The 19,919-nt window shown below is 42.3% G+C and overlaps 1 protein-coding gene across 3 annotated transcripts in view; it reads right to left on the minus strand.

Annotated features, from left to right (window-relative positions):
- Nucleotides 1-19,919, minus strand: part of brd4 (bromodomain containing 4) — a 184,487-nt gene that overhangs the window by 150,622 nt on the left and 13,946 nt on the right. The gene's annotated exons all lie outside the window — the stretch shown is intronic.

The raw sequence follows: 19,919 nt of genomic DNA on the forward strand, positions 1-19,919 counted from the left end.
GTCCCAACAACACCAGCAAAGTTGGAGTAGCAGTAGAAAAAGTCCCGTTGAGAAGGAAAACTAATCCCTTCTTAGTACCGAGTCCGTTACTGGCTACCCTGCTATCTTGTAACTGTTCCAGGAGGATTGACTTTTAAATGGTCGGAAGTCTGGAGAGAAACTGAAATGGAAATGGAAACGTCCCATACCTAGTTTCTACATGGGTGCCATTACAATTCCGACAAGTCCACTGTACGCTCGACGTCGTATTTATGGGTTTTGATTCTAAACAGAGGCAGTTCAACAGTCCTCATTTAGTTGTGCAATGACTTTTTACCCACCGATGGAGCCAGGAAGCATCATGGGGATGGTTAGTTTTGTTTACTAAACTTTGTACACAACATAATTCCAGTGCCATTAAAACAAAGCGGATAGCTGTTAAGATTCGTACCGTTGGTCCCTTTCTTTCCAGGCTTAGGTTTACTACCTGTACAATTGGAGGGGGCGTTAACCAATTCTACGTATTTAGCCTGCACACCCCTCTTCCAAGTTCCTCCCAACCAACCCCAACCCCACCAACCCCCCCCCACTTGGCAAGGTTTACCAGAATAATCAGGGTTGGTGAGGGTTCCATACCGGTGTTACTACAAAGTCTGCAGAAGCTTTGTGCGCACCAGTGAATAACACGCTGTTCGATCACCACGCAGTTGGATATGTGTCCTATAAAACAAATTGTCCTCCAACCCATGCACAGTCAGAACAATACTCAGTCCAATGATTAGTTGCAAGCTGGTGAGGGGACCCATTGTTTGCAATCACTTAGGTGGATCCAGCGATTCTGCCCGTTGACTTTCAGGGCTGTCGGAATCTGGAGCAGTGAAATGGCCCTTTCCACCATCTGTAAGGGGTTTGTTAAGGACTGCGAATTCGTAGTGACTTAAGCGTGCCTGGGTAAGGTGTTGAGGGGGTGGGAGGTGATGACGGCTACAATGGCATGTGAGGTGTAGACAGTAACATTAGAGGCTGCACTGACTAAAGAATAAATCGCAGGAAGAATCTGAGAGCAAGGGGGTAATCCCTGAGCTACAGAGTCCAGGTGGGTACAGTAGGAGGCAACTGGTCGTCTGCAATCGCCATGGGTCTGTGGCGATACCCCAGTAGCGCACCCATCCAGGGCATTAACATAGCTGGAAAGGCATGTCACATGAAGGTCTTCCCAAAGCCGGGGCAGCAGCAAGAGCTGCTTTTAAATCTGAAAAGGCTGACTTTCGTTCGTTAGAGGGGGTGAAGGTTTTTGGGGCTTCACAAGCAGCCAGAGGGGTCACCAGTTTAGTAAGTAAAGTTACATTAGGGAGCCACGGTCTACAATAATTAACGAAGCCTAAAAAGGCCCTCATTTGCTTTGAGATGGTGGGTGAGGGGGTCATAAGAATAGGGGCAATGCGCTCAGGGGTGAGCGTTTGTTCTGAGGCGCTGAGCAGGATTCCTAGGAACTGTACCTGCATTTGGGTATGCTTAACCTTCACGGCAGGCACAACATATCCCCAAGAGTGGACAGCATCCAAAAGCCAGTTAGTATCTGCAACCTCAGCGGATTTTGATGGACTTGCTAAAAGTAAGTCGTCAACGTATTGGAAAACTGTGCAGCCATCCAAGAGTTGGAGATCTTGGAGCTGGCAGTGCAAGACCAGGGAAAAATAGGTTGAGCAAGTGAACGAACCCTTAGGGGAGACGAGTCCAGGAACACTGCTGTCCCTGAAACGTAAAGGCAAACAGATACGAAGTCCCCTTATCCAAGGGAATAGCAAAATCGCATGTTGCAAGCCCACAACGGTGAAGCCAAACGCATCAGAGGGGATGTTACTAAGGATAGTGGCAGGATTCAGGACAACTGGATGCAATGGTCGGACTATGTTATTTATTTGTCTGAGGTCCTGGGATAGTCTCCATTTCTGGCGACCAGGTTTAGGGATGGGTAGAACAGGAGTATTGCAAAGTGATTGGCAAGGGGCCAATATACCTTGTTGGAGGAACAAATTAATCAGGGAAGTTATTCCTTTCACTGCCTCAGGTTTGAGGGGGTACTGAGGTATCGAGGGTAAGGGTGCTCCCAGGATGACCCGTATTTTTACGGGGGTGACTGGAGTAAATCCTACCACAGGTCTGGAGAAGGCTCCTCAGAGGGGCTACGATGACGGAGTGGTGATGTAAAGGCCCAAAAGGCAATAAAAGGATTGCAATAACATGTAATAGACCATCAGCCTACTGCTACAAAGAACCCTTCACTTCCACGTCTGACTAGTGGATCAAGCAGTGCACCAGAAATTCCCAAGGACTTTGCCCTATAGCCGATATTCATAATCAAAGAGAGGTGAGGGGGCACTCGACCCGAATGGTGCCACAGGTGGGGTGGCACCTCCACCAGAAACACTGATCTTTCCTTTCCCTCAAAAAAACCTGTAATAGCAACAGATAAACTTGATCCTAGATAAGGGGTGTAACAGCAGCCAATTCACAAGAAGTGCCTGAAGGGTCACTGCACATTTTATAACAAGTGCTAGGGATATGTAGAGGGGGGGGTGAAATAGAGGAATAATTCAATTGTCCACCATTGTGGTGATCGATGGACCCAAAACTGTCGCTTAATCAGGTCAGTTTTTATGCTAATGCCCTTGTTGAGCACTATTCAAAATGTACCAAGCCACCACCCCCAAGACCTCTTCAGCCTATGCGTATGGCTCTTACCCCTAGTGAATGTAAGAGGCGGAAAGGCCACCGAGGAAATGAAGCATCTGGCATAGATGCCAGGGCCCCAGTATCAATCATAAAAAGGGAATTGCTACACCTTGTACAGTTAGATTAACGATTGGTTCATCCTCCGGATCGCTAGTTAAAATGGGCAAATTATGGGGCGAAGGTAGACTGTAAAAGGATTACTGGTGGAAAAAGGTTGCCTTCTTCCTTCAAGGTTGATTCTGAAGACACTCTTCCAGTGCTCAACTGCCACAGTTAAAACATCTTTGGGTAGAGTGGGGTGTTCCGCCTGGTGGCAGAGGGGCACTGAGTCTACTGAATGGGGGAGCAGGTGCATATGGCGCTCCACATTGAGGAGCAGTCGGACCATGTGGATGGGTGACATAACCGTTACCATAATTGTCAACAGGGCCAGGAACACATTACTGTGGTTCCATTGGTTATGCCCTCGCTAATTCAAAGCCGTATGCTGGAGGTGCCGGGTTTTTGGACCTGGGGTGGTGGTGGACTGCACCATGTCATACTTGACCATGGTCAGTTTGGATTCCTTAGCAGTGTTCCAGTAATAAGTCAAGGCCCTTCTGGGGACAAGTGTTATCCGGCCAATCCATGTTATTAGTATGAATAGCAGTTGGCACAGCCTCAGGTAAACACTGCAGCAAAAGAGCATTCAACTGTGGCGAAGGTTTCTGTGCAACGTAGGCAATATCGCCAGCACAGGTGGAACAGAAACGGTCCCAGAAATCAGGGCCGCCCTCCCCAGGTTTGGGTTTGCACTCGAAGTCGTCAGGATTAGTTTTTCAATCGGGGCCCTTGACATAATTAAACATCTCTTGCGGCTTCCAAGTCGTGTAGACCTGCGTGGTATTTTGACCACCTCCCGCCCATTTTAATGCCTTTAGTTCTTTCTTATTTCTGTATACTATTCCAGAGTCCTTGATCTCTAGACCTACTTCAGGGTCCAGACCTTCGCATGGGGGAATTTCCCCTCTTAACAACCAGTCTAAGGCAGGATGTTTGAGGTAGACACACCATTGTCCTCCCAACTCCCAACACTTACCTGGGGACTTGAATCCTGGTATCAGAGGGCTCTATGCTCCAAATTCCTGATACTTATAGTTGGGAGGACTTTAACCTCTGAATCCCCGACGCTTACCTGGGGACGAGCCCCAGGCACTGAGGGACTCTAACCTCCCAGACTTCGTTTGTCAGTCTGTACTGACCTGGGGGCTTAAACCCCCGTCATCAGGGGACTCTCACCTCCTGACATTAGGATTTATCAGTGTCCAAGATCGTGAGTCATCTCGGGGTTCTGTCAGTACAGAGTCACATAGGGACGAGTGGTCATACAGGTGGTAGGTTAGAGAGAGAGACCAAGTTGAATCATACCTTGTGGGCCCGTCCGATTCAAGCCACGGACACACAAACGATCACTTATTCAGTCTACCACGTGCAACCTCCGTAAATGTTGGAACCCTGCTCGCATCGCCAAATGTTAGATTCGTTTTCAGGGACCTTCACGCACTTGATGCGAGAGCAAGACACTGACCTGGGTGGCCACAAAAACAGATGCCTTCATTATTTAGCAAGTACAAGCTGTGGAGGATCGTTGTACTCAACCTGGCACAGAGCACCGACTTTCATAAGCGATGCTCCCCTAACAGTGGAGAGTCTCCGCATTGTATATTCTATGTATGAATTGGCTAATACAAAAAAAAACACAATTACTGCATTCGGAGCATGAAGAGAATAGGATACAGCACTGATCATACACAAAGTGACTGATAACGACAAGTTGCGTTTTCAAGTTGTCGAAGTGACAGAATGCAATTTCAAACCACTGAGGTGTCTGGCTTAAGCAAAAGGTCACTGACCTGGCCACTTCAGTACAAACAGGAGTTTCATACCTTTACAGAAGTTTCACCCTCTTACAGAATTACATATGTCTCACACCTTTACAAACACTTCCCACCCAATCGTATTCAGGCAGAAAGTTTAAGACAGCTTCCACATACCCCTGTGTAGGAAGATAAGGAGCACGAATTCGACATACTCCTGTGTAGGAAGATGAAGAGCATAAATATTAATAACAAGGGGCAAAGAACATTAGCTCTGTTCAGTTGCAGGCAGATCTACAAGATAGAAAAATCACCAACCTCCTACAAAATCAAACTCAGTTAGTTAAAATGCATTTTTGCCGTTAAAAATGACACTTCACATTTCTGACAGTTACTTTTAAAGAGAAAATAGTTGTGACAGATTAAGTTCATCATATTGAGATCCAAGTCAGGTGACACTACCCAGATCGTAAGACATCAAGTTTGAGGGAAAAACAAGATGCTAAACGAGGAACATGATACAAAAACTGACAATACTTGAAATATCCAGCTTGGGCAGCAATACAGAGAATGCCAAGAAGTGTCAACTATTGTAGCATCTTTCTTATTATGCTACAGGGCAAGTAATCTAAACTTTTGCTTATAAAAGCTTACCTCGTGAGTCGAACGGCAGGAGTGGTGACAGTGAGAGCCAGGAAGTTGAACTATTATATTCAGGCATTGGCTTAAACCCGAAACACTACATGTAGCGTCTCCCACCCATCCTCCTCCAACCAAATCAGATGGCTGTGTGGAGGGTCCGTAAGCCAAATTTTGTTTTACTCTTCTGGCAATCTAGAGTAGAGGGATTCTTGCCTCTCTCCCCTCCCCCCCACTTTTTTTTGCTTGTTTGGGGCAGGGGAGGGAGGAAAATATCAACAAATTTAATTAAGTCATTGTATACATTAATGAAGTAATTAAGTAGAAATGGCTGGACACGCAATGTGTTGTAGCTGTATGATGTGGGAGCTGGCCGATGCCATTGTGAAGAAGTGTTGGCTGCTTGAGGAACTTCAGCTCAGAGCTGATGAGCTGGAATCGGAGCTTCAAACACTGCAGAACATCCAGGAGGGGGAGAAGTACCTGGACGATTTGTTTCAGGAGGCAGTCACACCTGGTAGATCAAGTAATTCAAATTTGGTCAGTGTCCACGGACAGTAAGGTGTGACTATAAACAAGTTAGGTAGAGGGATGCTGTAGTCAGAACAGCCTCAGCTCTTGACCTTGTCCAACAGGTACGAGGAGGATGAGCCGAATGCCAGTGCACATAGTATGGGAAGCTATTGCAGAGACATCTCGTATACAAGGCTATTCGGGGGGGGGGCAAAAAGGCAGGTGGTAGATGTAGGGTATTTTATAATTAGGGGGATAGACAGTATCCTTTGTAAGCAGGATCAAGAGCCTTGCATGGTGTGTTGCTTGCCCAGTGCCTGCAAAAGGGATATCTCTGACCGGCTTAAAAGGATATGGGAGCAGAAGAGGCGGATCTGGTTGTTGTGGTCCACGCTGGAACAAAAACTTAGACAAGACGAGGAAAGAGGGCCTGTTCAGAGATTATTGTGAGCTAGGAACCAAATTAAAGAACAGGTCCTCAAGGGGTTATAATCTTCAGAATACTGACCGAGCCATGTGCTAAATGGCACAGGGACATGACAATAAGGGAAGTAAACACGTAGCTAAAACAGTAGTGAGGGAAAGAGAGGTTCCATTGCATGGGGCACTGGCACCAGTAACGAACAGGAGGGACCTGTGCCGGTCTCTACCTGAAATCGAGCTGGGACCAATTTTCCAGCAAAAAAGGGTAAATAGGCTAGTCAGCAGAACTTTCTAGTTTAAAGTTTTGGTTGGGGGGGGGGGGGGGGGGGAAGAGAGGAGGTGGGAGGATGGTAGTGAAACTTATCCTGGTGGGAAACAAAGCAGCAGGTTAACATCTGTACCGGTGGATACAACTAAGTTGGAAAATATGAAAGAAATGACAAGGAAGGAAAATTCAGGAAAGGCTATTCAAGTCTCCAGCCCAAACAGAAATAGGACAGGGTGTTTGGGAAAGGCGAGCAATCAAACACTGAAAAAACAGATGAAAATGAGAAGAGGGGCGGTTAATATAAGACTGAAGGCATTATATCTGAATGCACACACAGTGTAAGGAATAAGATAGATGAGCTGGTGGAGCAAATTGAAACTGGCAGGTATGACGTGGTAGGCATCACGGAGATGTGGCTGCAAGAGGATCAGGATTGGGAACTGAATATCCAAGGATATACATCCTATCAAAAAGGAGAGGTAGGTGGGCCAAGAGGGTGGTGTTGCCTTATTAGAGAGAAATGAAATTAAGTCAATAGGAAGAAACAGAGGAGGGTCAGATGGTGTAGAATCTGTGTGGGTATAATTGATTAGCCACAAAAATGTCAAAAAACCAATAGCTGGAGTTGTGTACAGGCCTCCAAACAATAGACAGGAGGTGGATCGCAGGATGCACCAGGCTAGAGAGAAGGGGTATAAGAAAGGCAAAGTCACAGCGAGCATGGTGAATTTCAATATGCAGGTGGACTGGGAAAACCATGCTGGGAGTAGATTGCAAGAAAAAGGAGTTTCTGGAATGTCTATGAGACAGCTTTTTGGAGCAGCTCATGGTGGAGCCCACAAGTGAACAGGCAATACTGGATGTGGTGTTGTGTAATGAGGCAGAATTGATAAGAGAGATTAAGGTAAAGGAACTTTTAGGAGGCAGTGATCATAAGATGAATTTACGCTGCAATTTGAGAGGGAAAAGACAGAATCAGAGGTAACAGCACTATAGCTGAATAAAGGTGACTAAAGAGCGGTGTCATTACATATCTCAACCGGTTAATGTGAACACATTGCAGATCCTTGCGTTTTCAACTATTTTCTGCTAGAAGTGCCAAGTTACAATGGCAGTTTTTGGGGACAGTCTTCAGCCAATTTGATTCACTTCACATATTACAAAATAGCTAAGTGCACAGAATTGCAAAGGACACAGATCCTGAACGTGCCCCAGGCCCAGGTTAACCCCACAACTAGCTATATCTCAAACCAAGGCATTCTGGTAGGACTACAAACCTGTCTCAGTAATGCCCAGTTTGCCAAGACCAATTGACAATTTGGATGGGGATAAAACACTTCACTAGTTGAACTAAACAGAACGCAAAGTCAGGCATGGTCAAAGACTGATCATCACAACTACAGGGATCACCCAGAATATTGTCTGCACCAACTAAAATGATGTTCCCTTTATTGTAATCTCAACTGGAAATGTTGTGAGCCCATGAAATTCAATTGTATTTACAATTCCTCAGATAATGAGGCATTTCATGCTCAATGTACCAAAACATGCTAAGTTCCTTTTTTAGAGACCCTCATGGACTTGATGGAAGAGCAAGACACTGACCTGGTTACAAAAACACAATCCTTTATTGTTAAGCAAGTACAAGCTGCAGAGGATCGCTGTACGCAGTGCTGAGTATCGTGACCGATTCTCCCCAAACAGGGGACAGTCCCCGCTTTTACACCCTTGGAATTTTCAGACACAAAACAATTACATCTGAGAACAGAATACAGCTTTGATCGTCACGAAGTGTGTGATAATGACAGGATGCGATTTCAAGCGGTGACAACTGCCTGCTTGATCAAAGGTCACTGACCTGGCCATCTCAGCAGAAACAGGGGTAGGCAGCAGTGTGGGTAGAGCCAAAAAGATTACAGAGATTAATGCCATTTGTTTTTACAAATGTTTCACACCCCTACGTATGTTTCACACCCAATCCTATTCGGGCAGGAAGTTGAGACAATGTTCATGCACCCCTGTATGAGGAGCATAAAAATTCATGGGATGTTAACCCATTAACATCTCAATGAACCACATTAATATTCATCCAATATTTAATATCTAGTGACGCACAGCCAATTAAGATACAAGCAAACAGTAAAATTGAGATATTAATGTTTAACATCCCATGAATTTTTATGCTCCTTATACAGGGGAGTATCGATACTCATGAACCACGAGGGTCCCTGAAAAACAAACCTAACAAAAATTGGAGACAAAATGGCAGAAACTGCCTTTGTTGCCCAATATTGCTGCCCAGAGAAAACTAGCAGGTACTTGAACCATGTGGGCTGTTACTGGAAATACAAGCTAATGGCAGGACGCAGAGATTAAAAAAATTTAACAGGTGGTAAAGTTGTCACAAATCAATTATTCCTTTTATACAAGTGAACTAACAATGACAAAACTGACTTGCACAAGATTCTGCATGCACCACAAAGAGCAATCATTCTCATTCACTGTGTTAAGCCTCAATACCTCAAAATATTTAGCTGTCTAATTCATTTACAGCTGAGAGCATCCCCAATTGCGCTGATATCAGTTTAAGAGCCAGCCACAGGGCTGTCATTCTGGAGTCTGATGGAGGACAGACCAGGTCAGGACCGTAGTTTCCTTTCATAAGAAAAAAACTTCCTTCCCTAAAAAAAGGAGTGAACCAAATGGGTTGTTTCAATTATATACAATGGATTTATGCTGATCATAAGGCTCTCAATTCCAGATTTCAGGTCACTACCTGGGTCTCTTGATTAATATTCTAGTTATAATACCACTAGACTATTGCACTCCCTTGGAATGATGTTCATGGTTCAGTGAACTCTCCAATCAAGATGAAATTACATTAGACTAAATGCAAATATCACCTGGATCACATCACAACACAACAGCTTCACAAAAAAGTTTGTTCAGAAGAACAATATTTTGACACATCAAAATCTTTATAATGCAAATTACCTTTCCGCTGCAAAGTTATAAAACACTGATGTGCAAGCATACGCAAAATACTGCTGCAATTATGGCACACTTCCCCCTCAGCAATTTACAAATTAGTCTTAGCTAGTCACCAATTAACAGTTGGTGCTATGAAAGTTTATTTCTAACTACAACCACTATTTAGTGGAAGTTAAGCTTGCTAGACATATCCAACTCTACTGTATTTTAACAATGATTTTCGTGAACACTGATATCACAAGTGTACCTACAGTACCTTTGCTCAAAGCAGCCCTTCTCATACAGGATGTACATGTTCAATGCCTGCTTAAAGGCCATGCTCTAAGTCAGTGGCTCTCAGCTGATCTACAGCTTTTCTTCTCATTCTGCCAGTGTTTAGAGTGGAAACGTTGCTCATCACTACAATCACCACAGCCGCCTTTTCAGGTTTCAAAACTTTTTAAAACTCCATAAATAACGGTAGTACACTACCTCTGAGCCAACCATCGTCCGAAAGGTTCTTTACCTAATGGAGGCATTTTATTGTATTTGTCATGTGAACAAAAATATTCATCAGTAATATCAGACTTTTATCACTGGGGTTACACTAAATTTTAGGCGTTTGCATTCAACCATGTGCTAGCACAAGCCTTCTCCCTACCACAATTATTTTACAGAATTGAATCACTGAATCCCACAATGCATAAAGGTGCCATTCAGCCCAGTGAGTGTACACAATCCTCTTTACCACCCATGTTACCCCACATTTACACGGCTAACTCACCTAGCCTATGCAATCCCCAAAGTGCAACTTTCCTAAACTCAATTCACCTGACCACCACCATCTTTGAAGTGCAGAAGAAAACCAGAGCATCTGAAAGAAACCGATGCAGACACGGGGAGAACTCTCAAATTCCACATACTCAGCCAAGTAGATTAGGTAGGTTACAGGGGGAAGGGTCTGGTTGGGATGCCCCAGGGGTCGGTGTGGACTTGTTGGGCGAAATGGCCTGTCTCCATGCTGTAGGGATTCTAAGAGTACAGAGAATGCATACCTCCAACACACGAAATAACATCACCAACCCAAGGAAACCTAACCAGATAAATAGAAAGCGGGACACAACACCAGCACTTCGGAGGCTCACTGATGTTACCTAGAATGGTGACGAAACGTCTGAAAACTAACCTTCCAGCTCAGCGAGCAAACTCACATCCAGTACCATTTAAGTGTAGACATTCAAGAAAAACCAAGGCTATAACAAGTCAGCCAGTTAAGATTGCAGCACAAGGGCAGCATGGTGGCTAGTGGTTAGCACTGCTGCCTCACGGCGCAAGGGACCCGGGTTCAACTCCATCCTTAGGCAAGCGTGTCGAGTTTGCACATTCTCCCCGTGTCTGCATGGGTTTCCTCCTGAAGTTCAAAGATGTGCAGGTTCGGTGGACTGGCCATGCTAAATTGCCCAGTGTTCAGGGACATGTAGATTAGGTAGGTTACGGGGGAAGGGTCTGGTTGGGACGCCCCAAGGGTCGTTGTGGACTTGTTGGGCGAAACAGCCTGTTTCCATGCTGTAGGGATTCTATGAGTACAGAGAATGCATACCTCAATATGCCATATATATTTAAGACTAAGAAACAATGCAAAACCAAGTAGTTGCAAAGTGATATGGATAATGAATTTATCTATCTTCAATTTTATCTAAAAAAACACAACTCCTTACTGAAATTGAAGTTCACGACACAAAGGTCTTCTTATAACTGTCAATTTCACGGTTGAGCTTAGTGTCAGCACACTAATTTATATCTGTCAATGTTAACCTTATCTTCACCACCAAGTTGTACTAAAAAGACAAATTCAGCACATCTCACTGAATAGCTAGCAGGAGCAAAAGCTATCAGACATTTCTCCTAAAACCAGGGAGCTAGAATCGACAAACCAAGCACAGGACTTTTTTGCAAACAGACAACTTAAATACTCAGCCCACATTTAAGACTCTAACATTAGAAGAACAGATTTTTAATCATTCTTCTCCATTGGTAATGAATTTAAGGCAGCAAGCTCATGTTGAGAAATAAATGCTCTACTGTAATTCTGAAAATACATTAGTCCCAGAAAGAATATTTAATAAGACTAGTGCTAGTTGATCCCAATTACACAAACAACCCGTGGTTGAAAAACCTCTTTTCTATACCTTAGGACTGATAACCACAACTTCTACACTGTTTTGAAAAAGGCAAGAATGCTTTTCGGCCTGTTTGTGCTATTCAGGAAGGAACCAGAAGTGTTTTTGATATTAAATTAGTACAGTGCACCTTTTGCATCCAAGACTGGTGGGTGATTATGTTGGATCAGAACTTCAAAAGTAATAAAAAAAGTCCCTACCATGTGGAAGCAGGCCATTTCGCCCATCCAGTCCACCCTGATCCACCCCCTAAACCATCCCTGGAACCAAGCATGTCCCTAGCCTGCACATCCCTGTGGATATTTAGCATGGCCAATCCACCTACAATGCACATATTTGGGCTGTGGGAGGAAGCCTATGCAGATACAGGGAAAATGTGCAAACTCAACATAGGCAGTTGCCTAAGGATGGAATGAAACCCAGTCCAGAGAGGCAGCAGTGCTAACCACTGAGCCAGTGTGCCACCCCTATGAATTTAACACAAGTTAACTTGAAGGGTATCAGAGAAAATAGGAACTGCAGATGCTGGAGAATCTGAGATAACAAAGTGTGGAGCTGGATGAACACAGCAGGCCAAGCAGCATCTTAAGAGTCTTACTCTTAAGATGCTGCTTGGCCTGCTGTATTCATCCATCTCTACACTTTGTTAACTTGAAGGGTGTCTGAACCAGCAATGCAATAAAACTTGATGTCTGAGGCAAGAAAGACTTCAACCTAAATTCTCAAAAACACAGAATATGAAATAAGCCCAAGTTCAAACGTCAGCGAAATATTCCTTATCCTCAGATAAGACCTATAACAAAACATTAATGGTAGCTTGACACATGAAATCCACAGCCATTATCTTTTACTTACAGGTAAACTGCCATTTACTTAATTGACAGATTGAGAAATTAATTTCATAAAACAGAACCTTAAGCTATAACAACATGATAAAGTATTCCAAGGCCTTCTGAAAGTACAAGCACATCTCAATCTTATTCCAAGTGATCACACAAAACTAACAGTAAATTGCATTCCTTTAAAATAGCAAAGGAACTTTCAAGTCTGTTTTTTTTAAGTAGGACTTAAGTCACCTTGAATTCATCTTGCTTTTCTGGACAAGATGGTTTCTTCTTCAAAGTTAGGAAATTATACATGTATCAACCAAAGGTAGAGTTTAATTTACTTTCAGCGAATTTAGTGGATCAGACCCTTTTGAAAGTGGAATTCTGAAATTTTTGCAGGGATTTATCGGCCAAGTGAAATCGAAAACTACAGATTATTCAGATGTTTGGCACTTGAACACTGATAAAGTTGGGCTCACTGTTAAGGGCTGATCATGTATATCACTACTCTAGTTAACTCATTAGTACAGTTAGGCAAGAGGTGTTTTTCATATATTCTTGGAGCTCCAAAGACAAACACACAAGCACGTTCGCACCTAACTGGGAACAGAACCAAAGTCAACAATGAAACTAAAATATCGTGGTATCATTGCTCCCAAATCCCGAAAGATTTATAAACAATTAGCAGAAAGGAAAGCTGAGCAAAACAGGTTTAATGCTAAATTATTTTAGCATTTATACTAAGTTCAGAAACTAGCAGAAAAGAATCCATTCCAAAGATATCCATAATATTACCAGATTTTAAAAAAACTTACAGCATTCCTTGAATAGTTCCATACACCGACTTCAGCTGTAGCTCATGTCAAAATGACTGCTCTGTTTTGTAACAGGTTGGGAAACAGCCAGGTTTCATTTTTCACGATCATAGCATGATTTAAAAGAAGTTCATGTTACAGCTTGTTGCACATCATGTTAATTCATAACAATGGCCATCCTTCAATACTTAAAAGCATTTCATATCATTAAATAATTTGAACTGGACTAACAGCTGACTTAAACTCTCAGACCACTGGGCACTGAACTATCCACCAGAAAAGCAATGGCAAAAACTGCCCTGCCGGCGCCACAAAATCCTCCTCATTAATACGTGGGGCCAGTGCCAATCAGCAAAGCATCTCAGAAGGTCAAGTAACAGACTGACAGTCGGTTATACTCTCAGAATCATACCTTACAGATGATGTCCCAGATGCCAACATCACCACCCCCACATATCTTGTCCCACTAGCAGGGCAGATCAAAAGGTGGCAGCACTGTATACCACAGTCAGGGGAGAGGTGCTCTGGTAGTCTTCAACATTGACTCTAGACCCCATGAAGTCTCATGGCTTCAGGTGAAAGGCGGCCAAGGAATCAACCTCCTAAATATGTCCCTCGGCTGATGAATCAGTACACTTTGAACAATAGCCGCAGTGAAAACAGCGAGGGTGTCAAAAACATATTCTTGGGGAATTTCAATGTTCACTTACAAAGAGTGGCTCAGCAGCACCATTCCTGAATGAACTGTTAAGGTCATAAACAGCATAGCTGCTAGACTGGTCTGTGAATCAAAAGGGAAAAACAAACTTGACCTCATCCCCTTACTAATTGGCTGGCTGCCAATGCATGTGTCTACAACAGTGTCAGTAAAAGTGAGCACCGCACAGTCCTAGTGAAAGGTTAAAGGGTTAATATTTGTTCTGCTGTCTGGTAAGACATTAGGTGCTAAGCTGAGCCATGGACACCTGTGTCGCAGACAAAAACTGTGGTAATCTAATTATACTCTGCTCTCTGTAAATGTTGAACTAAGGCTAAAAAGATACTGAACTATCTAAAACAGTGATTAAGTAGTAAGGAACTATCTATTTGTATGCATTGTTTTTGGGCTGCTGACCTTTGCTTCTACTGTTAGTACTTGACTTAAAACCTATCACTGTTGCTAGGCATGTGACAAATGGGGGAGTAAAAAAATCGTACCTTGCATACATGACTGACTGATGTAAAATCCTATATAAAGGGGAGGACGGTTCCCTTATTGGAGAGCATCACTTGACAAGCCCTACAAAGATTGTTCAGTGATCCTCCAAAAGCTTGTACTTGCTTAAATAAACTGTGGCTATTCACAGAAGTTGGCATATTGCATTTGTATCAAATGTGCAGGAATCTCGAAGTCCCAACTTCACACTGAAAATAACTTCAATGTTGTGTGGCACTTTCACCATGTTAAATGGGGAACACTTTCAATAGGTCTAGCAACTCAAGACTGGGCATCCACAAAGATGCCATAGGCTAACAGCACAACAGCACTCCACCACAATCTACAAATTCATGGCCGAGCAGAGCACCCACTCATTACTTTCATCGTTCTTTTATTCCTTAAATACCTATAGAAAATGAACTGTAATATGCTGGTATTGTCATGAACATTTAGTTATTTTCCTTTGACAGAGAATTTAAGTGCAAAACAAGCTAGCATCTGCCCCAGTGAAATCACATTTCAACCATGTAACCTGTATAATGTATTTTCGAAACTGTCCTGCCTTGAACCTTTGACATTAGAAAATGAAGTCTTCCAAACATTTTCATCTGGTATGTTTATCAATGTATTGAAAAAGAAAAATTGCTGGAGATAAAAAGAGTACAAAGATTGCTCGTTGTACCAATTTTAAAATGTCCACATTTAAATAGCATTAGAACATACTGGGTGCAACACTAGAAAGCTAACCATAAATATTACGTTAACATACAAATTTCTATAGGTAAATCTGGTTTTTCAAAGCCAGCACATTTCAAATTCTACTTTCAAAACTGAGTAATGATAAGGTGACAGGGAATACTTCAATTATACCTATTCAGTGATTTTTCAAAACTATTGCCACCCAATGCAATGAATATTGATCTTGTAGTTAACTTCACACCAAAGATTTTTGTCTGAGAACAAATCCAGACACTACTGGTGACTAAAAAAGAACAAATGGATCTGACTTTGGAAGAAATTCATAGTTTAAAAGGTGACCGACTAGTCATTTTTCATTGCAATAATATTCTTACACTCTTCAGCATGCAGTTAATTCACTTTACATTTTGTCCAAGTCATGTGTGATCTACCACCAGCCTACCTGTCTTTTACATTAACTAAAAGACTTCAATGTAGATGCAGGAATGTAACTAGGTCAATGAATTACACATTACCAATACTGCAAACTATCAGCAGAAATCTTGGCTTGTGCCATTCAAAGTTAAAACAACCAAAAATAAACATTCCACTACATCAGCCTTGATAGCTCCTCCTGTTTAAGATTACTGAGAAAAGGGAGAAATGGTCATGCCCTCAGGACATCCCAAACACTTCATGGTAAATTTTATGGGACTGCCATTGCTTCATTGAAAAAAATTCTAGCTTCCAGAACAAGAGCCTACAATTAAAGCAACTAAATAAGTAGCCAGTTAATTTGTTTTGGCATTGAAGGAGGGACATACGTTGACTAAATGGCAAGTAAAAAGTCCCTGCTCTAAACAGATTTGTTTCCTTCCACTGGAGTGGAAGGTTAGCAGACAGGCCTCTGCTTGTGACATGGAACACTACTTAGAACATGACAACATTCCTTCAGAATTACACACAAAAATAATGCCCGAGATCCTGGAACAATCAACATGCATGTCAGTAGGTATGAACACGACTACATCAAATATCGCCTATTTTCCAAATCATCCTGCAAAGACGCAATTCTATAATAATGACAAAGTAATAACAAAGGAGTTATGGTAGTCCTCAATTCAACCACCACACAGCATATATCAGAATAGGAGAAGCATCAGCCTAGTCAAGGCCATATGCACAGGTATTTATCAACCATGAAGCAGGAGAGAAATTGGGACTAGTGCAATGTCAAGTTTATAGTTCTGGTACAGGTTGATTAGAAATGACCAAAAAGGTTACCACAAAACCATACATTAAAAGTCACTGTTCCAATTACAAAAATGAATTCCACACTTTTTTGAATAACACATTTCTAAACAAAATTGCTGCTAAAAATAAAATTGTGACTTACTGTAATGAACTAAAATTGCAGTCATAGAAATATTACATTGGACTGCACAGTTGCTTTTCTTTTCCCCCCCACAAACACTACCATCTGCAACTGACATTTCACTTTCCAAAGACCATAAAAATAGGAGGAGAATTAGGTCATTCTGCTCCTGATGTGCTCCACCATTTGATCAGGGCTGACATATTTCTCAAGCCCATTCTCCTACCTTCTTGTGATTCTTGATCCTCTTACCAATCAAGAACCTGTCTTAAGTATAAATCAATGACTTGGCCTCAAAAGTCCTCTGCAATGAGTTCCACCAAATCAACACCCTCCGATGATTTCAATGAATTCAAGTAGATAATTTAAAATACTCCACCACAGCACTCTTCAAACTACCTTCCTTTGAGCAAGAAATGCTCAATGTAGTCTTTCCCTGTCCTAAAAGAAAAACAGTTTACAATTGTTTTAAGACCAATCTCCAAAAACAGAGCTCAATAGCATCCATAAAGCAGCCAACTTAATTAGCACCTGATGAGCACAGACCTCCAAGGACAGTGTACACAAACCTCCTTCCAAAAGCTTGTGAACTGCACCAGAAGCATGGGAACACCACTTTCCCCCTTCCCTGTCACTAACCTGGCTTAAGATGCTGCTTAGCATGCTGCGTTCATTCAGCTCTACACTTTGTCACCTCTTGACTTGAAATTATAATCACTTTTCCCTCACTGTAGTTGGGTCAAAATGAAAGCCATACAACCCAACCCTAACAGACCTATGGATATTCCCACACCCGAAGGAATATGGCAATTCACTATTACCTTCTCCAAACCAATTATGAATGGGCAAAATGCTAGACCAGCTGAAGATGCACAAACCCAATAAACAAACACCAATACACTAATAGTACATGAGAAACACATGAAATTTAGAATGAAAAAATTCAAAGAAAGCGGGCATAACCGGTTGGGCCAGCATTTGTTACCCAGCCCTCATTGCCCTTGAGAAGTTTGGAGGGCTTGTCATTTGAGGAGCTGCTGAGAATTCTGGGTCTATATTTTATGGAGTTCAAAAGGGTTGGGTGGAGGTACAGATCTGATTGAAACGTACAGATTATGGGGAGGCCTGGATAGAGCAGGTGTAGAGATGTTTCCACCAGGAGAGATTCAGACCTGGAGGGCACAGCCTCAAGGTGAAGGCATGAACCTTCCGAATCGAGATAGAAATATTTCTTCAGCCAGAGGGTAGTGAATCTGTGGCATTGCCAAAGAGCTGGAGACCAGGTAATTAAGGCAAAGATACTTAAATTCTTGATTGGCAAAAGGTAAAGGGTTTTCAAGAAGGTGGCAAGAGAATGGGGTTAAGAAATATATCAGCCATGACCAAATTGTGGGGCAGACTTGATAGGCCAAATGGCCTAATTCTGCTCCTATATCTACGGTCTGGACTAATTTTGACCCAGCAACACTGAAGCAAGTATGACATAGTTCTAAGTCAATGTGGTGTGTAGTTTGGAGGGGAACCTGCAGGTAGTTTGTTCTCATGTGTCAGCTGCTATGGTCATTCTAGAAAGTAGTCATTTTGGAAAGTACTGTCTAAAGTGTCAACACACCACTTTTTAAAAATGGGAACTGACTAGCTTTTAGACCAACTCAAAAAGCAGTTAACAGTTAATCACAATTCTGCGCCTTGTACACATATCAAGTGAGCATGGCAATTTTGTTTCCTTCAAACAGGAGAATTTAATGAACCGGATGGCTTTTTACAAAAAATGATTTCATGGTCACCGTGCAGCTTTCAATTTCACAGACTTCATTATAGCCAATTTCCACCACTGCCACGGTGGGATTTGAGCCTTAGTCTCTGGAATACCAGCACAATGACATTCCCATTACACCACTATTTCATATGTAAATGTGATCCAAAATAACAAGTTCATCCATTTCAAATGTTATGGTCACAAAAAATTAAGGAGTATTTACTGTTTGGAGTGCTGCACCAAATACGTCTCAAAGGAACACGATCTACTTCATGATTGAATTTAATCCCTTCCCAGCTAACTGAGAACATTAAGTGATTGTAAGAACGCCTAATACTGCACAATTCGCTTTGATAGGAAGTAGCAGCAATAAAACAACATTAAGGAAGAAACTAAAAAGTGTATTGTTAAGACCACATATAAATCAGCCCGCCCACATAAGTAAACTTGCAGAGCAACAATTGGTGCAGCCAATCCGAGTGTAGACTTTTCCAGACATACATCAGTCGAGATTTTTTGATATTGGAAAAATTTAAACAAAGTACTCCCAATCGGTCAATTGCAAAGAGAAAGACATGTTTGCCCACTGACCACATCACAGGTGAGCAAACTAGCCCACATGGACAAAACCATGATAAATGTAAATACAAAATGAGCAGCCCAAACCAGCAGAAAACCTACTGGCAAAGAACACAGCTGAACTTTACTCTGTAAAATAACCACACAATTATAAATGCCCAGAGTATCAAACCAATTAAAATCTCAGAATTAAGAACACGACGCAACTTATTCAGTCACCATCAAGTGCCTCTGCTTATGTGCCTCACCAACAGATTGCAAGTACATGAAAGTTGGCCAAAACAGTTTCCCGGACAACTCGCCTCCCTCATTTCAATAAGCATACAGTCAAACTACTAACCAACCATTTTAAATTAGCCATACACAACTGCATATGTATCAAAGCAATAATTAAGTCAGTGTACAAGTGCCCATTAAAAATGGCCTGAAACACTAACAAAAAGAACTCCTTCAAACACACAAAGAAGACAGTGATATAAATTTTACACTGGGTAAGGAAAATCAGTCACTGTGATGATCTTTCAGGGGAATTTCAAGAGGGCAAAAACTACAGAAGAAACCTAACAGCATTGCATGAAAGTTAGGAAGCGAAGGTAAATTTGAGCAGCTCACACATCGGAGGAGGAGGAACTGGAGTTCAGAGAAGGGCAAAGACAAAAGGCAAAGTAAACTAAATCAGGAATATAGAGAGAATAAGTAATTTACAGTTAAGACTGGGGACTAGGCTGAGAGGGGCAAAAATCAATAAAAAGGCAGGCAATCAAGTGGCTAAACCAAGATAGTTGAGTCGAAGATCAATCAGCCTCAAATCAGCCTGAATGGCACAGTAGACATAATAGGCTGAATGTCTTATAGGAGCAAAAGTCAAAAACAAGACAAATGAGTGAACAGGACTCTGTAACTTAGTATGCTAAGTTACAGGACATTGAGATAGCCAAGTAAGCTCACCACCACTGGCTTTTTAACAGATAACAATAATTTTGTCATGGGTTACTTTCTGATTTTAAGGGACTACTTTCTCAGCACTCATTAACTGCAAGGGCAAGAAAACAGGTGGTGATAATCCAGTTCTGAAAGTGGTTAAGAAAAGCCAGCTGCTGACAAGCTTGTTCCAGAGATAGTAG

Source organism: Stegostoma tigrinum, chromosome 35 (genome assembly GCF_030684315.1).
Source record: "Stegostoma tigrinum isolate sSteTig4 chromosome 35, sSteTig4.hap1, whole genome shotgun sequence".
NCBI classification, from domain to species: Eukaryota; Metazoa; Chordata; class Chondrichthyes; order Orectolobiformes; family Stegostomatidae; genus Stegostoma; species Stegostoma tigrinum.